At 45.3% G+C, this 20,225-nt stretch overlaps 1 long non-coding RNA gene across 1 annotated transcript in view; it reads right to left on the bottom strand.

The window, feature by feature from the left end:
• Positions 1-20,225, bottom strand: part of LOC308066708 — a 39,877-nt gene that overhangs the window by 19,364 nt on the left and 288 nt on the right. The window contains exon 2 of the long non-coding RNA XR_013929273.1: positions 1-19,954. This exon is cut by the window's left edge and continues 19,364 nt beyond it. This is a non-coding gene — a long non-coding RNA (uncharacterized lncRNA). The remainder of the gene's footprint in view (positions 19,955-20,225) is intronic.

Genomic DNA, 20,225 nt, shown 5'->3' on the forward strand with positions numbered 1-20,225 from the left:
TTACTTGGTGGGCTGCCTGGTTCTCAACCATACATGCAGCATGGGGATCCAGAATCCCTGCTGACCCCCAAAAGGGTTTGTTTTGGCTGGTCTTTGCTCAGAGGTTGTATGGGACTGTGGCAATGGATGGTATTACAAGAAGGCAGCTACTTGGTGACCTCTTTATAGCAGAGGTTACCTGCATGTGCTGAAGAAGATGCACTGAGAGGGTGACTTTGCATAGCAAAGGTCAGCCTGGGGGTGAGAATTACAGCACCTCAGAAGACATGTCAATAGGATGCAGCTGTTTGCAGTTACTCTGATTTTTGCAAGCGACAAAGGGAAACCGCTTGGATCCCACTGGGCTTCAAACTCAGCCTGAGGTAGGACCCAGCGCCTTACATAGAAATATCTTTATACTGTACGTAAAGCAAAGTCTCACTGCCCTAAAAAGCAACCTATCTATTCATTCACACTGGCCTTAGCAGCTTACCCACCACTCCTTTAACTCATGGTTTCGAAAAAGGTTTTGTGGTCATGGCACCCTGGAAGGTCTCAGTCCTGCCCCAGAGGAAGATGAGCACCTTCCTCCCCTGCTTCCAGGGGACACCTGGCATGGCCAGCCAGGACCTTTCCACCGCGCTGCTCTGCAGTAAAGCCCCTACCTCAGCCTCCCTGCAGGACCGAACCATGCCTTCGAGGCACCAGCTCGTCCAAGATTTGCTCGATGCATAGAGGAGCAATGGGAACTTGTCAGATTAACAGAGTATTCTTCTGTCTAGACTCCCTGTCGAGCCAAATACAGTCTTAAAACAAATGACCTACTGCAACAGACTAATGCTCACGCCTGGATGTTCGCATGAGTAAAGGCAAGGGCAGGGAGGTATTTTGAGTTTGTCTGTTTGCTTTCTTCTTGCCCTATGAGGTAAACCTGCAGCTGTTTATTACAGATCTGACCGTGCAGAATTTTACCCACTAGAAAATCAAGCTCAGCACTTGATACATGCTGCCTCCTGTGCAGGTGGGAAAACCATTACTCAGGCAACAGTGTTGTACTTCTGATTGGTATGCTTTCATCACATCTACCTGCAACCTTCAATCAAGATTTTTATTTCTTTGCAAGCCAAGAAATAGGTGAGGTTGGAAGAACTCCTCTGGAGATACTGCTAGCTGAGGGAAGCAAGGAAGAAGGATGTGAATATATTTCTAAGTATGTGGGAAGCGTAATGATTTCTGATCAAAACACATCATTTTATAGGTCTGTGATTTTTTTTTAATTTTAAATGCTTTAAAAGAATTTTATTGCCAGACAAAAGTGCCCAATACTTAGGTACGTGAAAGAGGTCTGATGCAAAGCCACGTTTTCATTAAGGGAAAGCTATGGAGACAGGGAACTCATCCTTCCCCAGTCTTTTCTCCTCAGCTCTCAAGGACAGTGGCAGTGCGGTGGTACCTACTGGATGTCCCTAGCTAAGTGGCAGCAGCTGATCTCAGTCTAGCTAAGAGCCAGCTCATTAGTGAAAACACTTCACCCTTGCCCACAGGAGGTCAAGCTCTTGAAATGGAAACCACCGTGAACATAAGGAGAGCCCTGAGGCTGCCCCGAGGCATGACTCACCCATGCTGCAGACAAAGTGTATCCAAGTGTGGGCTTCTGATGTGGCCAGAAAGTGTCCGCTGGGCCACCTGGGACCTGCGTGGCACCAGGCAGGCTGGCAGGGCTCCTGCGGGCTGCTGAGGAGGTGGCCGTGCATGCCCAAACCACCAAGGACGTGCTGCTTGCCCCGCTAAGCTTCTCCCCTGAATGCGATGGTGCCGTGCTAACAACCGACGTTGTAAGTCTGTACTTCTGGTGTGTCCACTGTTAATCCTGCCAGCCTTGCTCCCCACCTCCCCAGGGCTGGCAGGGAGTGCCGCAAGGTGTATCCAGGTGGCACAGCCCGATATGGTTGGGTTTTGCAGTCTTTTGTCTTTACGGTTTCAGTGATGAACAAAGGGGAGGTTAGAGCTTGTCACCATGTGCTTAAAGTTAAGCAAAGGTGTGTCTCCATGGTGCAAGAGACACCAAAGGAGCCTTGTGCTTCAGAAATAATATAATTTCCAGGGAGCGCCACAGGCATGCAGCTCAGATGCCAATAGTGCAGATGCTGCCTGGCTCAGAGCTGGCTGATACAGCTCCGCAGAGCTCTGAATTATGCTGTATCGACACAGCCACAGTGACAGCAATAAAATGTTGGAGACCCGGGCAACTGCGGAGCTGAGACGGGCTCCTCTCAGTCTGCTGGCTTGCGGTGAGGGACAGAGGGACTGAGACCCTGAGTGCGAGGATAAGCATGCAACGCTGTCCTGACTGCATAAGGACATGAATGGCATTGCTGACGCGGGCTTCATCTATCCTGGGAGTCTCTGGTGGTAGGAAACGACCTTTAGGAGCCATGGTAATCCGTTAGGCTATGGAGGGGCTCTTGGGATTAATTGCAATCAGCCAACAAGATGGTCTGTGTCTGGCATCAGTCAAAGGCATATTTGATTATCTGACTAGTTTCCAGAATTTGTCAAAATGATATCTGGAGTTCCTGAACTTCCCTGGAAGGGATGAGTCTGTGAACAGAACACTTTTTTTATAAGGCTGTAAGAATGGTTGTACTCAGCTGAACCAAACATCAGCTTTGCTCTGGTTTCTGTCTGTAACAGTGATCAGCAGCAGAAGCTTTTTGTATAGGAAGAGAGGAAACATCTCTCTCTGTCCTTTCACCTTTAGGCAATAGTGGTGTATGCACTTCTTTGGGCGATATTTAAGTCCTTCTTAATGGCTTTTGACAGTTTTTTCTGGCCATGAATATTTTTGGCATCCATGTAATCCTGTGGCAGTATATTCCAGTTTAACGATGCGTGCAAAATGCTTATTTGCTTAACTCTGCAATCTGAGAATTTCGTATGATGATCCCTTGTTCTTCTGCTGCAAGAATGGTGAATAACTGTTTCCTACTCACCTTCCCTCTGGCACACTTTGTTACAATTCTGGTTCTCCTGGGATTTTTCTGTGTAGCTATACTGTCAGGTGGGCAGGTTGATCTAGCCACACTTAACCTACCTAGTGCAGGTACTAGCAAGCACCAACAGTGGAGGGATGTGGATGTTGCCATGGGTGAGTAGATCATGAGTTTGTATAGCTTACACAACTGTCTGTTCCATCAGACTTCCACTGTCCTTGTTGTCCATACTGGATACGTCAAACTTGGCATAGATACGCCTCCTGACATTACAGTCTGTCTCCATTAGATGGGACAGGGCTCCAGTTCAAAGAGCCACTCTTTTAGTGGTGGTGCATGAGATGTGAATGTCTGTTACTGTGACATAAAGGTATGCTGAAGCTCCAGCTGATATTTGAAGATTCAGACTGGATATTGACTGCTAACAGCATCTCAACATGGGAATTGTACACTTTGAAAACCCCTAATTTTCAGAAGTCCCTGACAACTCTGTGCTAACCTTTAGCTGACTTTAAAAATGAATCCAGCCTGGAAGCACTCTGCAAACACACAGCTTATTATTGCCACCATTTTTTTCCCATGTACAATACCAAGAAGAATTAAAGACACTGGTAGTTTTTTGCCCCAAGCAATCATAAATGATGTATAGTGTGGGGCTGAATCCCTGCTTGCCTACTTTTCTATTGTCAGAAACACAGCTGAAGTCGACACTAAACTTTGCAGAGCAGTCAGCCTCAAAATACCCACAGCAATCTGTATGTGGTCACCCCCGGAGGTAAATGCCTCCAGATAGCGAGGGCAATTCAGGGCTGAACTCCCCCTGTGTCTCAGCTGGAGAAGCGAGTTATGAATCATCACGGCTTAATGAACGCTGTACTGAGGATTATGCATGGATGCAGGAGGCAGCATCCAAATTCTCTACCAGAAATGAACTGATTGCTTTGATTTTTCCTTTTCTTCTTTTCTTTTTTTTTTTTTTCTTTTTTTTGAAAGATCCAAATGAAGGGAGCTCTCCTTGGCCCCAAAGTTCAGAGGAATATTTTTGTGTTGGGATGTTGGTTATGTTACAGCGTTTGATTTGGGAGACCAGTCTCACCTGCTGCTAAATTTTTGTAATGGTGAAATACAGACTTAAAATGAGGTCACTATCCACTAAAATTTCTGTTTAAATTGTCACCTTTAATTAAATCATTTCATGTATTTGGAGGACTAGCCAGTTCCAGTATAGTCTCTTCGAAGGGATTTTTTCCAAATATTAGACCATTAGACAAATGGTTCCATTTTATGCCAGCTGAGCTCATTTCTCAGAAGAAACACAAGAGAGCTTTTTGTTTCCCCCTAATTATGGGGCATGGGAAGGCACTGGGAATGATGTGGTATCGCTGAGCAGGGCACGGCATGTGATGCAGGCACCTCGAGGGAGGGTGTTGGAGAAGGTCTCTAGTTGTGTAGCACCTTTTCCCTTTGAACAAGGGAGAGCAAAGAAATTCTGGGTGGAAAAGTGCCCATTGGTTCTGTGGTCCATCTTTATTGTGCCTGGTCTGGAGTCATCCCGATATAACCCCCAGTGGTTTTGTCCCTTCCCATTGCAAGGTTATGTCCATCTCCATCAGTTATAAGAATATTCATCTCACCCCATCAGTGGTTTTCTTTCTTTCTGTAAAGAGAAATCCAAGCAAGGCGGTTTAGGAGACTATACCGGCAGAGAAGAGATGGGATAAGAAAAGCATTAAAGCACTGGAATAACTGAAAAGAGAGCTCAAAGGTAATGTCAGGGGAGCAGAAAGCTTATTCCTGTGACCTTCTCTCAGGCCATCTTTGTCTTCAGTATTTCTCAAGTTCCTCTCTGAGTCCCTCATCACTGCCTCAGCAGAACGGCAACGTTTACCAGGGACCTGTGGCTCAGGTGGCTGATGGAAGGCAGAAGGTCTTGGGTGTAAAACAACTGCCCTCCATGGCCGCAGCATCACGGAAGAGGGGTGGCATCTCGCTGCTAAGGTGAAGTCAAACAACGCTTGGAAAACAAACTGACCTCCACCAGGAGAACATCCTTATTTGTTACAAGAAAGGAAGAACCACTTTAGCCCCATCAGTGAAGCTATGTCCAAGTGCTCTTTTTAAGCCTCCTTAATCATGGTGCTGCTGATTAACATTTGAATAGAACTTCTAATTAGAAAGAAGACACACACACACAACCTCACCATGCTGAGGAGGTGAATTTTCAGCTCCTACTACTCCCTCCCGCACATGCTGCCCTGATTAGGGCTTGAATGGGACAATGATTAAAGAGGCCACTGTTACTTCGCCACCTCTGGATGCCATAGCTACACTCAAGGATGTATTTTCAACTAGGACCTGAATAAATGTTTTGCAAATGTGAGCCACTCCTGTCGAAAGGGAAGAGCTTTTAAACACTTCTGAAGCACTATTCCATCTTGTTCGTTGTTTTATCACGTTGTTCTCTGCCTGTGTAGAACATGCCCTGTTTGACCATAATGTATTTCAATTAGGATCGTGGTTTAAGCGTATGTATTTCACTTGTTCGTCTGTTTCATAATTCAAAAAGCAGCTGAAGCCTGGTGAAAACCTGAAAAGTGTGCTATTGAAAAATCACTTCGACCTTCCTGGGCATAAGTATTTTGTTTAAGTTCTTCCATCATTATATAATTTATTACACTTTCTCATTTGCAGTAGGCTTAACCAAAGTCAGGGCTCTGTTGTGCTAGGAACTATCTACGTTCAAAGAAGACCATACTCCTAATCTCCTGGGGGGGGGTTGATCTCTCCTTGAATCAATTATATCAATCCACTTAGATGGCTTTTCTATGTCTATCCCTATTACAGAGCTGGGGAACAAAATTACCATGATTGACCTAAGCCTTGCTGGGAATGGGTGTATAGCCACGTACTCACTAGGACCTCCTGGTTACGGAGTGCTGGCTGATAAATTTGCGCCGCAACAGCTTAAGAAATTGCATCCTCCGGCTGTTTTCTGCCTATCTGCCAAAGCTTCTTGCCCCCTCAGCTTGGCACTTCAGCCTCTTCTGCGCGCAGGTCTGTATCATGCAACACGTGGCCATGGTGGCTTTGAAGAACGATGCCAAAACCTGCTTGTGTGCAAATGAAGTCCAGATCCATCTCTGAGGAGGAGGCAACATCTTAAACATTCACATAAACCCATCTTTCAGATACGTTTCCCTCCCAAAGATGCTGACTTAGAACACCGGGACACCTCCTGCAGCACAGTGCATTTAGGCCTATTTTTTCCTGTAGGCATTAAGTTAGGTAAAGAGAGATGGAAAGTGTTTCGTGGCCTGCAGCATGTGGAACAGATGTTTTGTAGTCCCTTCTGCATTAAATTCTCTTTGTTGTCCTTGTTTTCCTAACTAGAACTGCAAAATCATCTTTCTTTCAGAACTAAAGACATTTTCATAAACAGGACCTTGGCAATATTTTCAAGACAGGTACCCAAAATTAGGCTTTATGATACAAGTGGACTCATTATGAGGAGGCACTGAGCTTTTGTGGCACAAAATCATTACCAGACTACATGGAACAGAGGCAGAAGCAGGTGAAAAGGGAGAGGCGAAGCTTGCAGTGTAAGATCAATGGATCCGATTCATCTGTGGGGGAGAAGCAGAGAGATTTTACATAGAGCTATGGAAAGAAATAATCTCTAAGAGATCCTTCACTTCAAAAGTGTCTTTTCTGTAGTTCTGGGCCGTAGGCACCTAAATAGGCAAAACGGCAACTAGCTGGCTGCTTTTTTTTTTTTCTTCTTTTTTTTTGCTTTTTCTTTTTTTCAGCTCATTACAAAAGCAACTTTATAATAGGTGTTTGGTGAGTGAATTGCAACTGGGAGCACTTGAGAATGGATATTCAGCTTTTGCTGTGCTGGAACTAGTAGCTATGCCCACTCCACGGGAAAGCTCAGCAAAAGCATGGTCAGCTCCACATCCCACCCTCTCTCTGTTCACGGGCAGATGCTAGCAGCAGACACACCTCCAAGGTATGCCTTGGGGTGCACTAGACCCTGAGCCTGCTCTGGAAAACTCATCTGTGGCTGCACATCCAGCGCCTCTCTCTTGGCTCTGCAACGAGGTCTGGTCTTGAAGGTACCAGCACAGCTGGACCCACCAGCCAACAAAGAGCTCAACAGTAAATGATGGTGGTTTACCTCTTTGCCATTTATTTTGTCTGGCATCTGGAGTGGTTCACTGAGTATCATTCTATTTCTGAAAGCAAGGAAGTGAATGTTGTCTGGGTCTGAGAGCCTCTATCACCCAGAGCAAGCTAAATTCAGAGCCACAGCCCTTAGCTACAAATCCCTCCAAGGAAACGTCCTAAGCTGACTAGGAGATGTCCTTTATGGCAGAGAGAGTCCTCTGCTGTGGCACTCGTCATGACCTGCCGGCCACACTGCTGAGGCTCATTAGAGAGGGGGACAGCGCTCCCTTGGCCTGGTCCATCACTTGGTGCCACAGGAACTCCAGGTGGCCTCAAATATCTGCAACTGCCAGAGCAAAATGGAAAATTGTTCAATTGACTTGACATTTAACTTCCCACAGCAGCAGCACGGGAGGGAGGAGAAGAAAGGAGGCACAGGAGAAAGGCAGGGGAGGAAGGGCACGGTTTGTTGCAAGTTCCTTTCTGAAGAAAGAAGCAAAAGAGGTGGCACCCACCCACATTTAGAGCTTATTTGCAGAAGCCTGAGTTCACACACTCCAGTAATGATCATCGTATAAATGCAAAGACATCTCTGCCATTTAGCAGCTGTTTCCTGGATTTCAAGACAGCTTGTTCCTATGGGCTAGAGAGTGACAGGCTCCTGCACAAGTGACATGTGAAAGGGCCTCCCCTCGGTGTCTGCCCGTCCCCTGAGAGCTTCCCAGTCCTGCTGACTGGCTTTGCATCCAGCCTTCCAGCTCCAGGACTGCTCGTGCTCAAAGACCAAGTCAAAAAAGGAGCTTAGAGAGACCGCAATATGCTGGAAACACTGACCTCTTCCAGATCTGCTCTTCTGAAGCTAGCACTCATCAGCACCCCACCTGCCCGGAGAGGTCGTGATGACCTACTAACGGGCAGGTGGATCCCCACTGTGGTGTCTCATGCAAAGGCAAGAGCCTGCTGAGCCCTGTGCTTAGCACATAACCTCTCGACATGTGTGGCTTTGAGGGTCCTGGTGTCCCTGATTGAAATTCAAAATGCTCAGTGACTTCTTTCCCCTTCCATTAACTTCCTAATGTCCCAGCTATTCTGGGATTATGCCCTGTCGAGACCAAGGGCTATTCTTGGACCACTTTGCTTATCACACCCAGCAACAGCAGCCCGCACTGACAGCTCCTGTTGTTGCAAAGCAAGGAGGGGCAGGTGGGGACAATTTCCCAAGCCAAGGCAACCTGAGGAGAGCTGCGGCTCTCTGTTGGGGTGGTCTAGCTCCAGAGAGCAGCAGCTGAGGTACAGCACTGAAGTAGGTGAAGAGAGTTTGGAGTATAACGCCTCCAAACGCGAAATCACCAGCAGCTGAAAAATTGATGGAGCAGTGAAAAGTTGCTTGCTTCCAGCTAGAAATAAGGAGGGTTTCAGGCGTGTGACAAGGTCTCTGTCTTAACCAGTCTGCACCCACTATATGTGCGAAGATGCTTTTAGCAACAAATTTGCTCTTTTTAGGAAGGAACGTGTTTCCAACCCATACTAACAGGGGATCAAATTACTGCCCACTGGCACCAGGAGGAGACTTGAAATAAATTGGGGGGCAGGGGGGAATCCTTACTTTTAGAAGCCAAAAATAACATGGCATATAACATAAAGGTGAAAGTTGAGTGCTGAAAGCTAGTGCCTCATATGCAATATAAATTCAAGTGTCATAACAGAGCAATAGAGGAGCAAATTGCTGCAAAATGCAGAACCTGGTAGGTAGCAGCAGGATGCTGAAGACGAAGCTCACACGGTGATTTTAACAGGTTTTGAAACTTGCTGCCATAGCTTGTTTTTGATTGCTGTGATTTTATTTGGGCTTGTTAGAGTGTCAGATGCTCAGGCTCTCTGTGGAGGTGAGGGGTATATTCAGCTTATGCTTATTGTACAGCCAAATCAGCAATAACCTAATAAATACTAACTAATAAAAGCAAGTTTTAATTATGTGAAACCCTGAGCATGTTATGAACAGAGCAATCCTCCCAGGAGCAGAGGCAGCCAGAGGAAGGATGAAAGAAGAGGACATGCAAGAAACTAGTGTTAAAATAGCTGCTTTGCTGCCATTTCATTGAGCTCCTTAGGTACGTGTGTGCCACGGTCAAATTGCTCAGTACAAGGCATTAACAACACAAAAAAAAGCCTTAAAATAGCTGGAACGGGATTACAGGTACCCCAGAGAGAGAGCAAATGAGTGCATCTCAGTACTAGGGAGCATTTTTGTTTAAATCCAAGTGCAGCCGGTCAGAAATCCCTGCATAAGGGCTTTTCTCTCGTCTCCTAGCTCTAGGTAGGCTCGGCTGCATAGGGGAGGATATGTTTCTTTTGCTGGAGGCGTGCTTCAGGACAGAGAAGGGCATGAGAGCCTATGCCTCCAAGTCCCGGCCCTGGAAAGAGCAATTCCCAGGCTTTGGCATTTCGATACAGCCTGTTAGGAAGAGAAAAGTGATTAGAGAAACACCAGTAGGTCCTGCCTGTCATTAAAGCTGGATCTACTGGCAGAAGACGGAGCTAAAGTTACTGTGGGTGACCCTATTGCACGTGGGATCAGGTTTTTCTCTCCTGCCCCACTCGTGCCATTGCAAGACCTGGCAGCTCTGGTTCTCACGGCTGCGTGCTCCAGGCTCTGCCCAGCTCCGCTGGTCAGCTCGGTGCGAGAAGGTGATGTTTTTACAAAGGTAATGTTTTTATTCCACGCCACTTTACCAGGCACACTTTCAAACCTAATTAAGCTTAGCGTTATCATTGTTTTTATCACATTACGATCCCACTTGGCTCTCAGCAGCACAGAACACAAAGTCAACACTGCATCTTTAAACAGAAACAACAGATTTTGGTTCAATTAAAAATTCATTAAAATGTAAATTAGTTTGTAGGGTTTTTTCCTTCTAATGCCTATTCAGTGTGGCACTCTAATGGTACAAAGCATTAAGGGGGGAGGTTAACTCCAAGCACAGAGACAAATCACTCTCCATATACTCACCTGCTTAAGTGATCTTGGAAAAGAATTTAACCCTTTTCCTTCATCGACCAGAGTTTCCACCTTCTTCCAGTTGTTTGCTGTGCTCTTTCTTGGTCATGCTTTCTTAAGTCTAAACTGAATAATGGACCTTATCCCTCAGCTTTGCTTTTCCCTCTCCTTTGCAATTCTACAGCTCTCAGGGATTTCTTTTTCTCAACAAGACCTATCCTGAAAGCCAATTGTTTCTTCCCAGGCCCTGTTAGATGTGCCAGAATAAATTTCCTGGATGTTTTCCTTCCAGCAGCTGCACAAGATATGGTGATTTAACCACATACTCATTAAATCATTTGTCGCTTCTAATGCATTATGAAACCACGTGTGAGCATTATTATTATTATTTTACTTATCATTGTAAACTCAGTTGCTATTGCAAGTTCATTAGGTGTCGTTAATTGCTAACAACATATTCAGAACGTATGGTAAATGCAATTTAATTGAGAACTAATTAACTTGTTATAGTTATCTCATTACATGCCAATTAAACTTTTTAACATTTCTTTTCAGTAGATAAAGGAACAGTTAAAATCCCAGGGACTGAATTCAAAGCTGGTGTAAGAAGGGCAGCTTTGCTGCCTTCATCTATAATGTGTTTGCTGACAAGGGGTTTGCTTTGCATCTTGCATTTTTCTAAGATTAAGGGAAGCCAAGGGAGTTCAGGTTAATTTAGCGCGCCTCTGAAGAGGCTGAGAACTTGGAAAAAAAATGCCTCTCATGGTGGTTTTATGTTTCGTAAGAGGAACTGAAGGACCAGGGCCAGGAATTTCTGCTCTGCAGCTGGATCCCTCTACAGGTTTTGGTAAACCAGCCTCCAGCTTTTCCCACATCTGCAAATTATATGGGGGAATATTTACATACTACGCCCGATCCAGAGTCGGTGCAAAAGCATCCCTTAACTGTGGACTTTGGATCGGCATCTTTGTGCTACATAATTTCAGGGGACTCTTTCCAAACAAACTCCAGCTGATTGCACACAAGAGAGTTCAAGGCAGCATGATTGTACCTGCCCCCTACCAGCTCTGTGATCAAATCACATTTGCCTAGTTTGTATTTCTCCCCTTTCTCTGCATGAAAGTGTCAAGCAAACAAAGGAGAGAGAAGTAATGGAGATAAAAAAGCAAAGCCATGTGACTACAAGGTGCTTCCAAAGACACAGAATAAGCAGCTGGGAAAAACTGGGAACAATATTGCCTTTAATCTCTAAGATAAGGAGGTTCAGTCATCTTAGATATTACTGGTAACATCTGTGGCTTTAAAAAAATAAATAAATACAAAAATCAACCTGTAGCCGAGCCGTTAAGTTCACAGTGTCACTGTAATGTTGGCTTCAAACCCAAAACAAAATCTTTGAAAAGGAGAAGAATTCAAGAGGCTTTTATTAAAGTGAGAGGTAACTATTCTAGCACTATTGAAGTGAAGAATAAAGTCACTGGAGGAACTGATGATTAATTTCCTCTTTATTTGCTCACTGAAATAACTGTGTAAGAAACTTGGAAAATACGTGAAGGGAGCAAGTGGGCAGGTTCAGGGACAGCTTTGACCTAAGCAGCTTTCCCCAGGTAAAAGAGTTGCTGCTACACAAAGGAGGAGAAGTTGTCCAAGGGTGCTACTACTCTGACACTGATATCTCAGTGCAACACAGTGAAAGTCATCTGACGTGAATCAAAACAGTTTGGGTGTAGCGCAGAGTTGACATGGCCCAAAATCTTTTCTCGGGTTGCAGAATCATGCCCCAGTCCAGGTGCTATTGCAGGTTCAGGGTGTTGATTCAGCTGCAGTGAGAGCAAACCACACTCTGCTAGAGCAAGGATATATAAAAAAGTGCCAGGGAAATGAAGCTAGAGCAGGGAGGCAGAGCGAGCTGTTTGTGTCCTTCAAAGTAAAGCAAAGGAGTGCCTGTGAAGATGAACCTTAACATAAACCGCAGGGAAGAAGAGTGTTAATGCAACACCCATCTCAGGCGGCTTTTCCAACACGGGCTATAATACAACAAAAGCAGCTGAAGAGGGTTGTTTTTTTTCACAGAATTCTCTAACCAACTTTGCAAAGCCAAGAAGGCAAAACTCTTCCGGAGACCTTTCATGTTCTTAGTTTGTAGAATCCAAACATTTGTTATGTCTGTCTTCCATAACCATTGTCGTTTAAATAGGTAGCGCTCCTCAAGTAGAAAGGATGGGTGTGATGTAGTGTTATGGAGGTTACTAGTACATACCAGAAGCCTCAAGAACTCCTCAGCATTTCTATCCAGGATGTGCTAAGATGGTGATACTTGCATGGTGAATGTGTTTTTACTGTGTGTTTTTATGATGTCTTCATTATGTGCTTTTATTATGTGGTTATAAGCTGCTAGAATGGAAACAGGAGCGATAAAGCTTGATTGATTATTATATTCCCATATATAAAAGGAGATTGTTTTTTTCACTATGGATGACAGATGAGTTTGATTGGAATGCAATTCCAAGCATTAAGTCCACTCCTGGAGTAATTAAATCCAGCTCCTCAAGTCAAGACGATGCTGATGCTTCTGAGCCTTCTTCAAGTCATTAGACCCTCAGGTCTGCACAGCTAGAGAGGCAGCTGGGGCACTTGGTACCCTGTGTCCCAACAGATCTCCAGGGACCTCAGGCCACCAGGGTTCCCTCCTTCCGAAATCCCCAAAGATGAAGAAGAAGCTAAATTCAGAAACAAAACGGAGTGTCCCAGGCTTTTGTTTAAGATCTTGTTCCTGATGGGGTCTAATTTAGACAACAGTCAAGAGCTCTAAAGTGAGACAGTGTCTTCATTTAAGGCTTAATATTTCGTGATGTGAAAGGTCTGACAAGTGCTAACGAATGCCCTGTGTTCCCCCTCGCTCTCCCCATGGCATGGTGCAGCCCCCTGCTATGCTGCTGCAGGTCTCCCTGCACCATCCTGGTGAAACCCAGGCTTTGCTCCCGTTTGAAGTGAAGGCGATAACATCCTTAATCTTGGTAACATCCATTTATGGTGCCCACAGCAATGGACTTCTCCTCAGGGGCTCAGCACCTCACAGAATCGAGCCTTTCAGTGAGTTCAGAGTTAATCTTTGTGCAGCTCCCTCGTGCAGCACTGTACTTTACAACCATTCTCATCTGCCAGTGCAAGTATTCATCAGGCCGATGAGCATTGCGACCGGTTTCAGCTGACACAGATTCTGCCTTTTTGTGCTGTATCAGAAGCCTATTCCCTGCGACGCTCCTTTCATTGCTCACCTACCTGGGAGACAGCAGCTACCTGTGAAACACATCTCCCAGGCATCTCAGTGCAAACAGAGCCTTTCCTCTTACAGCCCTGGGATGGCTCTCGGTGTACGAAATTCCCTGCCACGGTCCTGGCATGAACTGGCTGGACCGGGAGGAAAGCACGGTGAGGTGTGTGCTGGGTGCGGAAACACCCTGGCTGCCAAGGAAGCAGAACCAAGAATCTTCCTGTAATTTATTTACACAAAGCAAGGGCAATCTTCCTTGTTCCTCCAACTAAAACCGTCCCATTCCTTGACTCTAATCGTTCAATAACTTCACAAGGAGTGGAAGCATTTCCCCATCCCCTGTAGATTTTGTGCTTTGTGTTGTTGCTGGCTAGATAGATGCTGGCATGCCACTTACTGCAGCCTGCAGGCTCATGATCTTTGCATGGCTTCTTCCCCTCTAGGAATGCCATAAATAAATCACTAGGTCAGAAAGGCTGTTACATGCCTGTGGTCTCTCTCCGTCACACTGACTCTTTTTCTCTCCCCATATTCCTTCTACCTCCGTACACAGCATTTAAACCTGCCAGGAATGCTACGTGCAGTCTCCCCCTTCTGCTGGTATCTCGCTGTGCTAGGTGCAATCCGGCAGCAGATCAATCATTCATATCCTTCGCCACAGAGGACACTAATGATCTAAGATCAGAGCAAAAAATCACATTTAGGCACAAGCTGCACTAAAGTTTTCCTTCCCCAGGAACGTGCTCACTGAACTGACAAATCAGGTTTCCAGGGAGGTGGGTTTTCAAGTGCATGGTGCTGCACAGCCAGGGTCAGGTATTCAAAAACTTTAATTTAGGATCCAGAAGGGGAGTATGATATTGAAAGTATCTGGGATATTGAAAGGACCCTATCCCGGCTGCTCCTACTGTGATTGGGGTGTCTGCAATGCCCTAAGAGCTTTTTGGATCAAATGTAGGCGATTTTTCTTTGGTGTTGGCCACCAAGAAGTAAGCTCTAGGCAAAGAAGTTCTGTTCTCGCTCCTGCAAAAGGAGCTAACCTGGGGGCCATGCTCTCCCTGCAGCTTCTGGCTAGAGCTCTTCAGGGGAAACCCCTCTGCCCTACTTTACACATTCAAAATTCCCTTTATTCTGAAGCCTGAGCAATTCACTCATCAGCTCTGCCCACCACAAAGGATCAGAAATACTAGTATAAAAGAGGAAAAAAGCATTTATTATTGATAAGGGGCAAAATGACAGTCACAGTAGACAGAAATCAAGGGCCTTTCTAGAGCTGAAATGAGGTTTTTCATTAACGGCCTTTTGCACAGCAGTTTTTTTAGCTGTTAGCGAGAGGTGGAGAGAAGAAAAAGTTACATTCTTGATGTTACCCCTTAAGATTTTGTAATTTTTGCTAAATGGAACATATTGTTGCATCTCATGTTTTTTCCTTGCAGAAAAGTTCTCATTTGCAAGGACCATGTGTGCACGCGATTTTTTTTCTCTCTTTTTTTTTTTTTATTGTTTTAATTGCTGTTGTAATCTGCACATTTTGCAAAGATTCAGATCAAAATTTTCCAAAGAACCATAAGAAGACCAGGAAAAAGCAAGGCAGCCTTCCTGCAGGTTTTCTCAGGTGTGCTTATCACTAAGGTGATAGATTTTTGAGTGGTTAGCAGCACTGTCTTGGATGGCCCCAAAGGAGGGTTATAAAGATTTCTTCTTCTTTATCTATTCCTGTGGCATTTTCTGCAGCCTTCTTTTTCACTCTGACTTCTCACAGGCAGGAACAATCTGAAATCTTAAGCTAATCTTGCAAGAAACCCCCTCTCATACATCGTGGTGCCCATGCACAGCTTATTTCTTCATCCTGCATGTAGGCTTGTTTATCCAAACTAGGTAGATTTACCTCCTCAACACAGTTGTGGAGAGTAATTAATTGGGTTTCTGTCAAGTATAGGACAAGATTAATCAAACCTGTCACCTTGAAACAGGCCAAAACTGGAGTCAGGTATGACCTGTGCTTTAAGGGTCATGAAATGCAGACAGGAGTACCATGATGAAGGTGTCCTGCAGAAACAAACCTAAAAGAAATGCCACGTTTTAGCAGCTTTGAACAGAGCTAAGAGGCAAAATTCAAAACTGAAGGTCTCAATTTGGCATCTGAAACCTGTATCTGTTTATCAGACACTTAAACTCTACCATTACAAGTGAGAAATACTTACCAGTTTGGAATGGTCTTGGGGGGGTGCGTTGTTAAATGCAGATCATTGCAGGTCGTATGCAAGCAATGCGCGTGCTCCATACGCGCCGAGCACACGTGCACATCCTGAGCCACTGAAAATACGGCCTTGCAATTATGTCTCTGCGGGGTAGGAAGAGCAAGGGCGACGTGGGCCAGGGTAGAGGTAGGGAACAGGGCAGGTATCTTGTGCTGTTTCTGTTTCAGGATGTGGTGGGCTGACCCTGGCCGGACGCCCGGTGCCCACCCAGCCGCTCTGTCCCTGCCCAGGGAGAGAAAACAGAACGAGAGGCTCCTGGGGAGGGCAGGGCGGGGACATCGCTCAGCAGTCACCGTCACCAGCAAAACAGACCCAAAGTGGGGAAATCAGTGCAATTTATTATCATTCGGCCATGGCCAGCAGCGGCTCCGTCGAGGCTCCATTGGCACCAGGGAAACCTTCTGGCAGCTTCTCAGAGAAGCCACCTGCATAGCCCCCCTGCTGCGCAAACCCTGCCACCAAACCCAATACACAGGAATGTCAGCGAAGGGCTTCTTTGTTCCTCTGATGACCGTGCAAGACGCAGGCTGCAAGTGCAGGTCTGCAGGCAAGGCTGGGCCGGCTTGGATCAGTCCGCAGTGCCCACACCGGCATTGACCTTCGGGCACCTCCTGGCTGCTGGGTTCTGCACAGCTTGATGGAAATGCAATGACCACAACAATCATCTACACTCTTCAAAGCTGAAGCATCTTTCGGCTCTCTCTCCTCCTGCCTTCTTCTGCCTTGGGCACTACGGTGTCCTTTGGCATATCAAGGGTGAGCAAAAGATACCCAGGTTTGAGACACCCCCCAAACAGAGGGTTCCCCTGGTCGTGTGTGTGCACATATACACACGTGTGCACACAGCACTGCCACCCTGTGGCTTGCTAATCATAAAAGGGGTGGGCATGTGTGTGTGTGTGTGTGTAAACTTGTTTTAGGGTTTTTTTCCCCCAAAAATGCCATGAATATGGTATAAAAGCTTCGTACAGACACATACTCTGCTCTGCCTTCCCAACATGGAGGTGCCCAGCTTGGCACGCACACACGGCCAGGCTGTAAAAGCGTGCCAGCTGTGCCGCTACAACTGGCAATATCAATACTTCACCATCAGGTTCAGATAACAGGCAATTTGCAATTGTCATACATATTCTACCTTTTCCTTTTTTTGTGTGTGCGTGGTTAATTGTGAGAGGGAGGACAGCAGACCTTATCTCTTGCGACTAGTGGTGGCAAAACTGAAAAATTGTTTTCGTTACCAGGAGGAAGGCTTTTCACATGCAAATTATCAATATCATTGTGATGTGGCATTTTTATTAATCCAAACCAATCTGACCAAAAAGAAAGAAGGATCATTCTTGTTTTATATCAAACACTTTGCTCTGACAATGGTGAGTTGTATTTGATGAAATGTTGCATGGATCACACCAGTTTTGCAATTTACTGCAGAAGAGAAAGAAATAGAAAGGATGGGGATGGGGTTGGGGATTTTTGGGTTGTTTGGGAGGTTTTTTTCTTTTGCTCTTTTTCTCTTTAGGACACTTCTCATAAACACCAGTCAAATTATGCCAGTTTATGTAAGCGTTTTAACTTCTCTTCTTCAACATCAAAGAAACTGATCTGGTTTTATAGATGTGAGTATTTTTGTCTCTCTATTGTGTGCAGTTCCCCTTCAGACACTGGGAAAATAAGGTCATGTTCCCTACCGAGTCCATCCCTTTCTGTTGATTTTACTTTCCTAAAATCCTAATAGAGCTTGAAATTAATACTGTTTAATTTTCTTCTCCTTTTCTTCTGAACCACCAAAGCTTTCTCGTTGCTGCTATACCACTCCGGGTATAAAGAATATGATAGACTTGGAGTCTTCCTTCCAATGGCAAATTTCCCTGAAATGAGAAAATCAGAAGGGTTTTGGCTCTTTCTCCAAGGAAGTAAAGGCTCTCCCTTCCAGCCTACGACATGAGCAGCAGGGATGCTTCTTCACTCAGTTCAATAGGGGATGGACCACATAAAGTTACAGATCACTCTGATGTGGCTAAATTCAGATTCACTGACATGAGGATATGTCTAAATGTCTCTGCTAGGACTGCATCTCAGTGCTGTCTGCTTCTCCAAAAAGAACCATATTCACATGCCCCTGCCTATGACAAACAATTTGTCCAGCATTTGGGAGACCTTTAGACTCACAACTCCTCCAGGAGGCAGGTGAATGCACTTTAGTGATGGACCTAGTTGCTTGGGTCCCAGCTGGAAAACATTTACTCAAGGGTAAATAAAGCCAGGTGAAGAGACTGACAGTGCTGGAAGTCACTTGGTTATTACCAGTGTTGCTTATTACCTCCACCCACAAGCAGGGATGCTGGAGGAGTATTCCCTGATCTCTTGCTCTGCATGGAGACCAGCGAGAGCATTCAGGAGAAGATGGAGGACATCATACCTACTGCATCAGCATCCTTCTTTCCTGCTAATGAAGTTACTGGGAAGGAAAAGACACTTTATGCCCCTTGGGAGATGCCTGACTTTCAAGGGAGGGACTGAGGGTTTCACTGGAGAAAGGACCCAGAGGCAGGTTCGTTGCCAATGAGGCAATGGAACACCACAGCCCTGGTTGATACAGACTCCCATGCGTCATGGCCCGTTCATCACATTGGAGCACTGTTTAGCTGTATGAAATGGGCTGTAAACTTTGTTCATTTTGGCTGACTGATAAAGGCTATGTGTGTTTTACAGCATTACGAATGTGATGGAGAAATGTCCCCCGAGACCTCTCACTGCACGAGGTCTTATCATTTGTCATAGCATGGCAAAGACCTTATAGGTCATCTTCTCTGGCCCTCCTTTGCTTATCCAGGACCCGCTACCTTTCTCAATGATGCCTCTCACATAGATTAAAAGCATTTTAAATATGTATTATTTTTGCACTCTCTGTGTATCTGTGCCTTTCATACCCACATCTTAAATTCATTGCCTCTCTGCCAGTTGTTTGTAAATGTCCCTAGGTGTTTAACTCTTATTCTCTGAATCCTCTGAGCTATTGTTGGTGAATATGGCTATTACATATTCCTGATATTTCTCAAAGGTCAAAAGAAAATGTAAAAATGCCATTTCTTTTCTCTTCTCCCTTCAAAGCTGCAAAATGCAATATTGTTCTGGTGCAGTTACTTTTGCCGTTATGCTAAGATATTTTTTTTTTTTAAGTACACCTTATTGTATTTATTGCAAATGTTCTGGATACAGAATTATTTCCCCAAATTATTAGGAACTAGAAGATATAATAGCCTTTTATTCTGTTTCAGAACATATTACTCTACCACAACAGTCTATTTGCGACAGTTTGCTCTCATCTTCCTGCAACCCATCTTACAAATGAGACATAAAATTGAGGCTTTGGATGCTTACGGACCCAATCCTGCAACATTTATGCACCTGTTTAAGCTGAATCATGTGAGGATTCATAGTGAATTGAATGTGCAGAATGACTAACACTTGAGGAACTACGGCAATTGCTCTAAGGCAGTTTGCAGTTCTTCAGGATAATGAACAATGCATGAAACCAGGGTGCATTTTCTCCTCCTCCCCCGAACCTGGCCAGGATGCTGTAAAGGATGGACTTGGAGCGAATGCAGAGTAAAACGTCCTCTCCTGCCATCAGTGCATTCATGTCTTTCACTACAGTAAGACTCCTGATCATGCAGAATTTAGCCCTCAGCAGTGGAACAAGATTTCTAGGTTTTCATTGCAGAGTCACAGTTGGTGATGTTACACAGCCTTGTTAACTGATTACAAAATAATTCAGGAAGCTGCACGGTTCCTGCATCTTCTACATAGCTTGTGGCCTCCTTGTTCAAACCTGGCTGTACTTCAAGGTCCTGGTCCCCGTGTTTGAAGCCTGATCAGCTGAAGAATGACCTTTCTCTCTGACCTACATCTTTCAGAGGAATAAAGCAACAGATGACACCAAGTACAGGATTCAGAGAGCTCTTTCTGCAAGCCCTTAGCAGTGGAGCTCTCCAGTGAAGGGCATCAAGCTTAAATCTCAGCTTACCCTGCCAGGAGGGCTGTTTATCATTTCGGTTAATAGCAGCATTCCCATTGACTCTGCAAGAGCAGAGTCAAATCCCAGCGTGTCTTTTAAGGCAAGCTACTCAGCAGAAGCAGCATCTCAGCAGATAGGATGTCCCTGCACCTGCAAGAGTTCTCATCCAGGCAAACCAACTCCCATCACGCGCTGAATGATCCCCTCGCTTATTGCTCAGCCTCAATCGAGATTTGCGTTCTTGCACATCGCCACCGTGATTGGCAACTGAAACACAAAGATCAGACAAAAGAAGCTGAAACACCACCTGGGATGGAGCTGAAAAAGATGCAGGAGCAGATATCTCCATCTGTATTCTCGAGGATGGGAAGCCAGCTCCGGAATCACAGGGGACTGGTGCTCTGTCCTGCTGCATCTCGGGAAACCCCGATGTCAGTCCCTGCATCAGCAAGGTCACCTCGAAGCCTATTTCCTCATCCTCAGGCCAGTCACACTGCTGTGAAACACCAGGATAGAGTAAGCATAAGGAGTCCAAGAA

This window comes from Falco punctatus (genome assembly GCF_963210335.1).
Source record: "Falco punctatus genome assembly, chromosome: 7".
In the NCBI taxonomy this organism is placed as follows: domain Eukaryota; kingdom Metazoa; phylum Chordata; class Aves; order Falconiformes; family Falconidae; genus Falco; species Falco punctatus.